Source organism: Pimephales promelas, chromosome 15, assembly GCF_988280905.1.
Source record: "Pimephales promelas chromosome 15, fPimPro1.hap1.1, whole genome shotgun sequence".
NCBI lineage: Eukaryota > Metazoa > Chordata > Actinopteri > Cypriniformes > Leuciscidae > Pimephales > Pimephales promelas.
In genome coordinates, this window is record NC_142783.1 from 10,001 (window position 1) to 23,274 (window position 13,274).

Here is a 13,274-nt window from a genome sequence, read left to right on the forward strand (position 1 = left end):
AAAAAAACACAAGTCCCACCTCCAAAAAACACAAGTCCAACCTTAAAAAAAAAAAAAAAAAAAAAAACACAAGTCCAACCTACAAAAAAAAAAAAAAAACACAAGTCCCACCCAAAAAAAACACAAGTCCCACCCAAAAAAAACACAAGTCCCACCTCCAAAAAACACAAGTCCAACCTTAAAAAAAAAAAAAAAAAAAAAAAAAAAACACAAGTCCAACCTACAAAAAAAAAAAAACACAAGTCCCACCCAAAAAAAACACAAGTCCCACCCAAAAAAAACACAAGTCCCACCTCCAAAAAAAACACAAGTCCCAACCCCAAAAACACAAGTCCCACCCACTGAAACTGTGAAAGTCAACCCTATTTGCAGTACCATATCTTGTCCCCTGGTGGCGCTAGAGATCCCAAACCACTTGCAATCGACTCCCCGCCCCCGAATTAGTATATGGGCGGAGTTTCAGCCACGTGGGCCCCCGGGAACCAGGAGAAATGGGGGGGGGGCTCATGAGCCCGGGGGCTCATCTTCGCATTTTACCCTATTACCTAACCCTAACCCACCCTAACCCTAACCCTAACCCTAACCTCTAACCCTAACCCTAACCCTAACCCTAACCTAACCCTAACCCTAACCCTAACCCTAACCCTAACTAACCCTAACCCTAACCCTAACCCTAACCCTAACCCTAACCTAACCCTAACCCTAACCCTAACCCTAACCCTAACCCTAACCCTAACCTCTAACCCTAACCCTAACCCTAACCCTAACTCTAACCCTAACCCTAACCCTAACCCTAACTCTTACCCCTCTTACCCCTCTTACCCCTCTTACCCCTCTTACCCCTCTTACCCCTCTTACCCCTCTTACCCCTCTTACCCCTCTTACCCCTCTTACCCCTCTTACCCCTCTTACCCCTCTTACCCCTCTTACCCCTCTTACCCCTCTTACCCCTCTTACCCCTCTTACCCCTCTTACCCCTCTTACCCCTCTTACCCCTCTTACCCCTCTTACCCCTCTTACCCCTCTTACCCCTCTTACCCCTCTTACCCCTCTTACCCCTCTTACCCCTCTTACCCCTCTTACCCCTCTTACCCCTCTTACCCCTCTTACCCCTCTTACCCCTCTTACCCCTCTTACCCCTCTTACCCCTCTTACCCCTCTTACCCCTCTTACCCCTCTTACCCCTCTTACCCCTCTTACCCCTCTTACCCCTCTTACCCCTCTTACCCCTCTTACCCCTCTTACCCCTCTTACCCCTCTTACCCCTCTTACCCCTCTTACCCCTCTTACCCCTGCCGCCCAAAAAAAAAAAACTTTTAAAATAAATTTAATTTTATTATTTTTCTGAATACAAATTATTAAACTCTTTACAATAAAACAAAAATGCATTAAAAATCAACGGTATAAGTAAAAACAAAATAAAAAAAAATAAATAAAATAATTAAAATATATTAAAAGTCAATCAACAGCAAAAATAAGACATTAAAATAAAAAAAACACAATTTTTATTTAAAAAAATTAAAAAATAAATAAAAAAATAAATAACACATTAAGTCAACCAACACTATAAATAAAAATAAGAATTTTTTTTTTAAACATTAAAAAATACATTAAGTCAATAAACAGCATAAATAAAAATAAGACATGAAAAATAAAATAAAAAAATTAATAAATTAAAAAATACATTAAATGTCAAACAGCAAAAATAAAAATAAATAAATAAATAAAATAAATAAATAAAACATTTAAAATAAATTTAATTTTATTATTTTTCTGAATACAAATTATTAAACTCTTTACAATAAAACAAAAATGCATTAAAAATTAACGGTACAAGTAAAAACAAAATAAAAAAGACCAAAAAAACAAAAAATAAAATAATTAAAATATATTAAAAGTCAATCAACAGCAAAAATAACACATTAAAATAAAAAAACACAAATTTTTATTTAAAAAAATTTAAAATAAATAAATAAATAAATAAATAACACATTAAGTCAACCAACACTATAAATAAAAATAAGAATTTTTTTTAAACATTAAAAAATACATTAAGTCAATAAACAGCATACATAAAAATAAGACATGAATAATAAAATAAAAAAATTAATAAATTAAAAAATAAAAAAATACATTAAACGTCAAACAGCAAAAATAAAAATAAATAAAAAAATAAGACACATTAAGTCAATCAACAGCATAAATACAACACATCTAATTCACATCTAATTCACATCTATACATAAGGGTAAAAAATAAAATGAGCATCAAGTTACAAGTAAACTTACAAAGAAAACAGAAATATACAAAGGAAATAGAGATATACAACAGTACTAGAAGAAATCAAAAAAAAATTGAAAACCATATTAAAAAGAGGCAGCGGATGATTGGCAGCTTGATGATGTGGAGCTGGAGAGAGCTGTGACCAAGGCAGGTGCTTACAGAGGGAATCATCACAGTGGAGAAAATGGACAGAATAGTGAGGCAGAACATGGCAGGAAGCCCCAACAAGGTCACCAGGATGTAGGGCCATAGCACAGTTGATAAAAAGATAGGTGGACCTTTGGTAAATGGGCCAAGCAGAACCCGGGGGACAACAAAAAGAGATGGAGCCATTAAAGATGAGGATCTAGGCAGAGCTAACCCAAGGTAAGACCACTGCACTGCAGGACAGAAGCAGAACCAGAGGGGTTGCAGGAATAAGGCAAGACCCCCAATACAGCTTGAGAGATAACTGCCCATGGTGGAACGGGTAGGTCGACAGAGTGAAAGTTAAGTCCGGGGCTTGGCACAAAGACAGAGCATCAACACATAGGGAGAGATGGTAATCTGGAATACAATGGTTGACCCAAGGTGCAATGAAAGATGAGCCAAAAGGCTGCAAGAAGCCAGCGGACACAGGCCCCATTAACTAGATGACATGGGTAGAGGAGGCAGAAGGAGCATCAATGAGAGGCTTCATGCTGAGTGAGAAGGACATCAGACTGGATGTTTTCAAAAAGTAACTTTTCAAAAAGTAACTTTTCAAAAAGTAACTTTTCAAAAAGTAACTTTTCAAAAAGTAACTTTTCAAAAAGTAACTTTTCAAAAAGTAACTTTTCAAAAAGTAACTTTTCAAAAAGTAACTTTTCAAAAAGTAACTTTTCAAAAAGTAACTTTTCAAAAAGTAACTTTTCAAAAAGTAACTTTTCAAAAAGTAACTTTTCAAAAAGTAACTTTTCAAAAAGTAACTTTTCAAAAAGTAACTTTTCAAAAAGTAACTTTTCAAAAAGTAACTTTTCAAAAAGTAACTTTTCAAAAAGTAACTTTTCAAAAAGTAACTTTTCAAAAAGTAACTTTTCAAAAAGTAACTTTTCAAAAAGTAACTTTTCAAAAAGTAACTTTTCAAAAAGTAACTTTTCAAAAAGTAACTTTTCAAAAAGTAACTTTTCAAAAAGTAACTTTTCAAAAAGTAACTTTTCAAAAAGTAACTTTTCAAAAAGTAACTTTTCAAAAAGTAACTTTTCAAAAAGTAACTTTTCAAAAAGTAACTTTCCAAAAAGTAACTTTCCAAAAAGTAACTTTCCAAAAAGTAACTTTCCAAAAAGTAACTTTCCAAAAAGTAACTTTCCAAAAAGTAACTTTCCAAAAAGTAACTTTCCAAAAAGTAACTTTCCAAACAGTAACTTTCCAAACAGTAACTTTTCAAACAGTAACTTTTCAAACAGTAACTTTTCAAACAGTAACTTTTCAAACAGTAACTTTTCAAAAAGTAACTTTTCAAAAAGTAACTTTCCAAAAAGTAACTTTCCAAAAAGTAACTTTCCAAAAAGTAACTTTCCAAAAAGTAACTTTCCAAACAGTAACTTTCCAAACAGTAACTTTTCAAACAGTAACTTTTCAAACAGTAACTTTTCAAACAGTAACTTTTCAAACAGTAACTTTTCAAACAGTAACTTTTCAAACAGTAACTTTTCAAACAGTAACTTTTCAAAAAGTAACTTTTCAAAAAGTAACTTTTCAAAAAGTAACTTTTCAAAAAGTAACTTTTCAAAAAGTAACTTTTCAAAAAGTAACTTTTCAAAAAGTAACTTTTCAAAAAGTAACTTTTCAAAAAGTAACTTTTCAAAAAGTTACTTTTTGAAAAGTAACTTTTCAAAAAGTAACTTTTCAAAAAGTAACTTTTCAAAAAGTAACTTTTCAAAAAGTAACTTTTCAAAAAGTAACTTTTCAAAAAGTAACTTTTCAAAAAGTAACTTTTCAAAAAGTAACTTTTCAAAAAGTAACTTTTCAAAAAGTAACTTTCCAAAAAGTAACTTTCCAAAAAGTACCTTTCCAAAAAGTACCTTTCCAAAAAGTACCTTTCCAAAAAGTACCTTTCCAAAAAGTACCTTTCCAAAAAGTACCTTTCCAAAAAGTACCTTTCCAAAAAGTACCTTTCCAAAAAGTAACTTTCCAAAAAGTAACTTTCCACAAAGTAACTTTCCCACCAAAATAAAAAAAATACATTAAAAGTCAAATCAAAAGCATAAATACAAAATAAAATATAAAATAAACACATTAAGTCAATCAACAGCATAAAAATAAAAAGGAGCATTTAGTTACAACTAAACTTACAAAGGAAATAGAAATATACAAAGGAAACAGAAATATACAACAGTACTAGAAGAAATCAAAAGAAATTGAAACAGTATTAAATAAGAGACAGAGGATGATTGACATTTTGATATGGAGCTTGAGAGAGCTGTGACCAAGGGAGGTGCTGACAGAGGGAACCACCACAGAGGAGATAATGGAGGGAATAGGGAGGCAAAACATGGCAGGAAGCCCCAACAAGGTCACCAGGACGTAGGGCCGTAGCACAGTCAATAAAAGGATAGGTGGACCTTTGGTAAATGGACCAAGCAGAACCCAGGAGACAACAAAATGAGATGGAGCCATTAGAGATGAGGATTTAGGCAGAGCTGAAGACCCAAAACAAACCACTGCACTGCAGGGCAGAGGTAGAACCACAGAGGTTGAAGGAATAAGGCAAGACCCCCGATACAGCTTGAGGGATAACTGCCCATGGTTGAACGGATAGGTCGACAGAGTGAAAGTTAAGTCTGGGGCTTGGCACAAAGACAGAGGATCAACACCTAGGCGGAGCTGGTAATCTGGAATACAAAGGTTGACCCAAGGTGCAATGAAGGATGAGGCAAAAGGCTGCAAGGAGCCAGCAGACACAGGCCCCATTAAATAGATAACATGGGTAAAGGAGGCGGGAGGAGCATCAATGAGAGGCTTCATGCTGAGTGAGAAGGACATCAGACTGGACTGTTTAAACAGCTGGAGGGACCGGCCAACACAGGATAACGGGTTATAAAAAAAAAAGATTATAACCCGACAAGTACTTTACAGTCATTTTGAAAATGTTTAAAAACTAAAATGAAAAACAAAACAAAGTGTAACAAAATACAAGACAAGTTTACAACTTTCATACAAAGCTTTACAATATAAGAAGGGGCAAACAATGGTATAAAAGGTAACAGATAATGTAAGAAACAAGTTAAAAGATATTTATTAACAATAAAAACAATGCTTTAAAATAAAGATCTAAATATAAAATAAATGCAAAGACAGACAAAAGGGTCATAAAATAGAAATTCAAATGGAACAAGAGGAGAAACCATAGTTTGTCTGTCCCTTTTTTAATTAAGATAAATACAAAATTAGTACAATGTAACTAAAACACTTAAGAAAAAAAAGTGTCTGCACGGGAGGCATCCCTATATATTGTAGCTTAAGTGACTTTGATTTGCACCTGCAGTTGATACTCATGAGGTGCAGGGTGAAAAATCAACCTTGGACAAGACCCACCCACTGAAGTACAACACAAGTCCCACCCACCCAAGTCCAGCAGCTGAACACTTGAAAAGAAAGATCTCCAGTTTTCCAGAAGTTCATGAAAATGAATCAAGTACCCAGAAAACTCAACCATCCCATCGGGGAGAACAAAATTCAAACAGGCTGAATGAAATAGCAGCATCAGGCACAAATAAAAATCAGCACAAGAACATAGAGATGAATCAAAGCAGAAAAATGGTGTAGTAAGACAGCCACTAATGCTAACATACAGAAGGCAGTCAGAATATAAACAGGCACATACATTTACAAAACGCACAAACAGTAAAGGCAAACCTTTTATAAAGTACATTTAAATACAAAATACAACTGTTCCAGAAAAATAGGAATGGGCATAAAACAGCACAATGGCTTACAAGACAAGGAGCATAAATTAAAGATATACGGAAAACATTCAATAATAAAAGCCAATAAAACTAAAATAGGCTTATGGAAAATGCAAAAATGGGAAGAATGCACAAATACAAAAAGGGCCAATGAGACCACGATAAGGACATAAGTGCAGAGACAAAACTAAATTTGTAATACCCTTTACGCCTTAATGCTCCTTTAATCAAACACCACAATGTATAAATATGTAAAAATCATCACTACAACAGGGCACTAAAAAGGGACTTAACTGGCAGAGGCATAAAAGGCAAACAGCAGAAATACAAACACTTAAGGGGAATATAGGAATGCAAAGGAAGAATAATCTGAGACGTGCAGCTTTTACGCTTGAGAACTTTATTTTGTTCTGTCTTAGAATAGGTTAGACAACACCATAAAGGGCAGAGAACAAAAAGTTTAAATAGAAGTTAATAAATAAAATACTGTACAAAAGCGAAAAAGTAACTTTTCAAAAAGTAACTTTTCAAAAAGTAACTTTTCAAAAAGTAACTTTTCAAAAAGTAACTTTTCAAAAAGTAACTTTTCAAAAAGTAACTTTCCCACCAAAATAAAAAAATACATTAAAAGTCAATGCGTTTATTTTATATTTTATTTTGTATTTATGCTTTTGATTTAAGTCAATCAACAGCATAAAAATAAAAAAGGAGCATTTAGTTACAACTAAACTTACAAAGAAAACAGAATTATACAACAGTACTAGAAGAAATCAAAAGAAATTGAAACCGTATTAAATAAGAGACAGAGGATGATTGACATTTTGATATGGAGCTTGAGAGAGAGCTGTGACCAAGGGAGGTGCTGACAGAGGGAACCACCACAGAGGAGATAATGGAGGGAATAGGGAGGCAGAACATGGCAGGAAGCCCCAACAAGGTCACCAGGACGTAGGGCCGTAGCACAGTCAATAAAAGGATAGGTGGACCTTTGGTAAATGGACCAAGCAAAACCCGGGGGACAACAAAATGAGATGGAGCCATTAGAGATGAGGATTTAGGCAGAGCTGAAGACCCAAGACAAACCACTGCACTGCAGGGCAGAGGCAGAACCACAGAGGTTGAAGGAATAAGGCAAGACCCCCGATACAGCTTGAGGGATAACTGCCCATGGTGGAACGGATAGGTCGACAGAGTGAAAGTTAAGTCTGGGGCTTGGCACAAAGACAGAGGATCAACACCTAGGCGGAGCTGGTAATCTGGAATACAAAGGTTGACCCAAGGTGCAATGAAGGATGAGGCAAAAGGCTGCAAGGAGCCAGCAGACACAGGCCCCATTAAATAGATAACATGGGTAGAGGAGGCGGGAGGAGCATCAATGAGAGGCTTCATGCTGAGTGAGAAGGACATCAGACTGGACTGTTTAAACAGCTGGAGGGACCGGCCAACACAGGATAACGGGTTATAAAAAAAAGATTATAACCCGACAAGTACTTTACAGTCATTTTGAAAATGTTTAAAAAATAAAATGAAAAACAAAACAAAGTGTAACAAAATACAAGACAAGTTTACAACTTTCATACAAAGCTTTACAATATAAGAAGGGGCAAACAATGGCATAAAAGGTAACAGATAATGTAAGAAACAAGTTAAAAGATATTTATTAACAATAAAAACAATGCTTTAAAATAAAGATCTAAATATAAAATAAATGCAAAGACAGACAAAAGGGTCATAAAATAGAAATTCAAATGGAACAAGAGGAGAAACCATAGTTTGTCCCTTTTTTAATTAAGATAAATACAAAATTAGTACAATGTAACTAAAACACTTAAGAAAAAAAAAGTGTCTGCACGGGAGGCATCCCTATATATTGCGTGGGAGGCATCCCTATATATTGCGTGGGAGGCATCCCTATATATTGCGTGGGAGGCATCCCTATATATTGTAGCTTAAGTGACTTTGATTTGCACCTGCAGTTGATACTCATGAGGTGCAGGGTGAAAAATCAACCTTGGACAAGACCCACCCACTGAAGTACAACACAAGTCCCACCCACCCAAGTCCAGCAGCTGAACACTTGAAAAGAAAGATCTCCAGTTTTCCAGAAGTTCATGAAAATGAATCAAGTACCCAGAAAACTCAACCATCCCATCGGGGAGAACAAAATTCAAACAGGCTGAATGAAATAGCAGCATCAGGCACAAATAAAAATCAGCACAAGAACATAGAGATGAATCAAAGCAGAAAAATGGTGTAGTAAGACAGCCACTAATGCTAACATACAGAAGGCAGTCAGAATATAAACAGGCACATACATTTACAAAACGCACAAACAGTAAAGGCAAACCTTTTATAAAGTACATTTAAATACAAAATACAACTGTTCCAGAAAAATAGGAATGGGCACAAAAATGGTCAATGGGACTGGGCCATAAAACAGCACAATGGCTTACAAGGCAAGGAGCATAAATTAAAGATATATAGAAAACATTCACTCATAAAAAGCCAATAAAACTAAAATAGGCTAAGGGAAAATGCAAAGACAAGAGCAGTGATGGTTCAAATGCAAAGGCAAGAGATCAAAATACAAAAAAAGGGAAAAATGCACAAATACAAAAAGTGCCATTGAGACCATGATAAGGACATAAGTCCAGAGACAAAAATTAAGGAGCATTAAGGCATAAAGTGTATTACAAATTTAATCTAACACCACAAGGAACAAATATGTAAAAACCATCACTACAACAGGGCACAAAAAAGGGACTTAACTGGCAGAGGCATGAAAGGCAAACAGCAGAAATACAAACACTAAAGGGCAATAGGAAGAATAATCTGAGACATGCAGCTTTTATGCTTGACAACTTTATTTTGTTCTGTCTTAGAATAGCTTAGACAAGACCATAAAGGGCACAGAACAAAGTTTAAATAGAAGTTAGTAAATAAAATACTGTACAAAAGGAAAAAAAAGACAGACTGATTGAAATATAGAGGGCATAAAAAATCCTAAAATAAAAACCTAAAATGTGCTGAAATACAAAAAACAAGGTTAAACAATACAAAGTAGCAAAAATAAGTCAAGTGGACAAAGCTGCTTTAGGATGGGATGTAGAGCCAAAACACAGTCAATAAAAGGATAGGGGGGACCTTTGGTGAATGTGCCAGTGACAACTCGGTGGACAACCAACTCAGATGGAGCCATTAGAGATGGGGACCTGGGCAGAGACAAGACCACTGCACTGCAGGGCAATAACTGCCCATGGAGGACCTGATAGAGCATCAACCTAACTTTCACTCTGTCGACCTGTCTTGGGCCTCAGATTACCAGCTCCGCCACAAGTCTGGGGCTTGGCACAAAGGTGGACTCAAGGTGTAAAGGGTAAAATGAAGGATGAACCAAAGGGCTGAAAGTAGTCAACAAACACAGGCCGCATTAACTAGACACGGGTAGAGGAGGGGGGAGGAGGAGCAGCAGCATCAATGAGAGGCTGAATGTGAAGGACATCAGACTGGATTGTCTAAACATCTGGAGGGACCGGCCAACACAGGATAATGGAACACAAAATAAACCAAAACCGATTATAAACCTCACAAAAACTTAAAGTAATTTTAAAAATGCCAATAAAGGTTAGGATTCACAAATGGGGTGTTTCAAATTACACAAAGTTGCATATGGGCACAAATAAAATCATACAAGAGTAGAAACAAAGGTTAACAAAAGGCTTTAAAAAAAACAGAACAAGGAAACAAATATGGACCATAACCCAAGTAAAAAAAAAACAAAGAAATTAAAATAAAACAAACAAAATCAAGTGTAACAAAATGCAACAAAGTAAGTTTACAACTTCAATACAAAGCTTTACAATATAAGAAAGGCAAAAATGGCATAAAAAGCAGACAGAAAATGTTAGAAAACAGTGAAAGATCTATGATTTAAAAAAACAATAAAAATAAAAACCTAAATATACCATAAATGCAAAGACAGACAAAAGGGTCAAATTAGAAAGGGATTAAAAAAAAAGGACAGACAAACTTGATCTTAAATGGAACAAGAGGCAAAACCATAAATACAAAAATTACATTTAGTATAATATAAATAAAAACAAAAAACTGAAAAAAGAAAGTCTTTGTGAGTGTGATACACCCCTATATATTGTAGCTTAAGTAACTTTGATTTGCACCTGCAGTTGATTGACTTTTGGTCTTAGACTGAGTTGTCCAGGGTTGGTTTCAACCCTTCACCTCCTCAAACACAAGACCCACCCACCCAATTCCAACGGTTGAAGTCAAACAAGTCAAGACCCACAAGTCAAGATCCACTCAAGTCAAGACCCACAAGTCAAGATCAACACAAGTCAAGATCCACTCAAGTCAAAACCCACAAGTCAAGATCCACACAAGTCAAACACAAGTCAAGACCCACAAGTCAAGATCCACACAAGTCAAACACATGTCAGGATCTGAACACAAGTCAGGATCCACACAAGTCAAGTCTGTTGGCCCTGCAAGTGAATTCAAGTTTGTTTGTATAGTCCTTTCACAATACTTGTTTCAAAGCAGCTTTACAGAAAGTGCATTACAGAAAAGTACATGGAAAATTACATTTGGATAATCATGTAATATTAAGGGCGTAACATATCGCCAGCATTGAGTCGTCTCTCCACAGGCATCGAGTCATCTTTCACAGGTGTTGAGTCGTCTCTTCACAGGCATTTAGTCTTCTCATTGCAGGTGTTGGGGCATCTGAAGTCTCCATGAGAGGCTGGATACAAACTGGAGCTGACGAACGCCATTTTTCTCGGGACAAGCGTCCCGAGATAACGGCAGAAAACAGATGGGAAATTATTAGCATAGCTGATGTTCATAATGATTTCCATTACACAGGAGTAGATGTTAAAAAACACTCACAAACTCTCCACAACCCAACCATACGCGCCAACCCGTTTGACTAAGGCTGTCGAGCCCCACTGTCGCGGTAATGCGTTTCATTGGCAACAGTTCCGTATGGCATACCACCTACCGCAATAACACAATATCTGCCCAACCACCCATCATTCACGCAATACACACAGGAAAAGTAATGACTGTAAATACTACGCAACCTATGCAAGTAACCTACAGACTCTTCAAGTTTTAAAGTGTTAAAAGCATTCGATCTGATTCAACAGAGGAATAAAAGGTAAGCAGTATGTGAATGCTTGGCTAAAGAGATGCGTCTTTAGTCTGGTTTTAAACTTTACAGCGAGTCAGAGCGTCAAACCATATCGGGAAGGATATTCCAGAGTTTGAGCGTAAAGAATTTAAGTTTGAGCCTAACTTTTATTTCTGGAATATTTATATTAATAAATAACTAATGTTAATTACAAGCAATTGTCGAACAGTGTCGTTAATAATCCTTAAGCAAGAACTGACCACAGAGAAGTCATCTGAACAAATTGTAAGTACCATTCGAATGCTTATGATTTAGGGCAGATTTGACTTAGTCGACCTAACCTGAAGATAAAAAATAATAATGTTAAAGGTGTTAAAATTAAGGCGCACACACACACCGTAAAACATGGCGCCCAACGTGGGGCTTTAACTGTTCAATTCTGGCCAGTAATTGAACAGTTAAGTGCCTTCTAAATAGCATGTGCGTGGATATGCATAAGGATTAAAAATTTATTTTCTTTTTTTGGAAAAAAAAGATACATCACCAAATAGAAGACGACTAGACAAACTTAGTCGAAAAAAGATACTAATCTAGAAAAGATTATTTAACACCAAAAACGGGTTAGATGTGCACATAAGAAATAAGTTGAAGGGTGATTGAAAGTCTAATAAGTCTATTCCAAAGAGGCTAAGCTATGGCAGCAAAAGCCCAGGAAAAATCCAGCATGACTTTTATACAACCATATACATGGGGTGATTCTCGTATATTAGGATGGCAAAAGATAGCCTTACAGGCAGAGACATCAGTCCAAGAGATGGAACCAGGAGAAACATTGCTTTCAAAGGAGCGACTTTGACTTACTAGTCATTAGGTGTGTAACGTCTTGGAGATGTTGTCCGACAGAACAGCCGCTCCGATTCTGGTAAAGCATAATAGAGCCTAGGTCTCTCGCAGAACAGATTCCAATTTACAAAGAGCAATTTCTGTTCATTACACAATGACAATTCAATTATTGTATATATATATATATATATATATATATATATATATATACAATTCAATAATATTCAATTATATATAATTCAATTAGTGCAAATAATCTACTGAACCTTTCCCATCCTTGTCTGTAAGAGGGAAGCGGTTCAGACACAATGATCGTTGCGTCAGGCGATGTGTTGCGTACCGTCTCGACCAGGCTCCTGTAGTCCTTCAGAACCTCAGCCTGATGTCTTTCGCTCCCGAGTTCAGCATAACAGCTCCGACGCGCTCATAACCGTTCAGGATCTCAGGAACCTGTGCAGCAACATCAAGAACATGAGCACCAAGATAGCAGTGAGTGTGCACCTTATCCTTACCTGAGCTAGCACAGACATGACGGACCATGGACGTGCCCATGATCACGGTGGCGTCGCGTTCGGACTCGCGAAGAGGGGAGAAGCGTTTCGGGTCGAGATCTCGAAGACCGGGAGGGGCGGCGGAGAGGTTCTAGCTCTGGTGCTGGCTCGTGTCTTCCGCTGTGTGATCCATGGTGTTGTGTCGTGCCAGAGTGAATGAAGCCAGAGATGATCGCGTCCTCCTGGGCAGAGAAACGCATGGAGTAGACGAAGTCAGAGTCAAAGAGTAACTAACCACTGACTTGTGAACATCGTCGTGTGATGTTTCAAGCGCGGACCGCCAATCCAGCAGCTCACAGGCAGAGTCGTCTCTCCACAGGCGTCACTAAACGAGGAATAGACACAGTTTCAATATAATGTTCGACACTAAACATATCAATTAAGTTTGGACAACAAAGACTGTGATTTGGACTTTGACTTACTATTTATTAGGTGTGTGCAAATAATCTACTGAACCTTTCCTGTCCTTGTCTGTACATGGGAAGCGGTCCAGACACGATGATCGTTGCTTCAGGCGATGTG

General features: G+C 36.7%; 1 long non-coding RNA gene across 1 annotated transcript; it reads right to left on the reverse strand.

Annotated features, from left to right (window-relative positions):
- Positions 1-6,848: 6,848 nt before the first annotated feature.
- LOC148973426 (uncharacterized) lies at positions 6,849-12,783 on the reverse strand. Its single transcript, XR_016146615.1, has 2 exons — positions 12,468-12,783; positions 6,849-12,277 (listed from the first exon to the last, which is right to left on the reverse strand). It is a non-coding gene; the product is annotated as an uncharacterized LOC148973426 (long non-coding RNA).
- Positions 12,784-13,274: the final 491 nt, after the last annotated feature.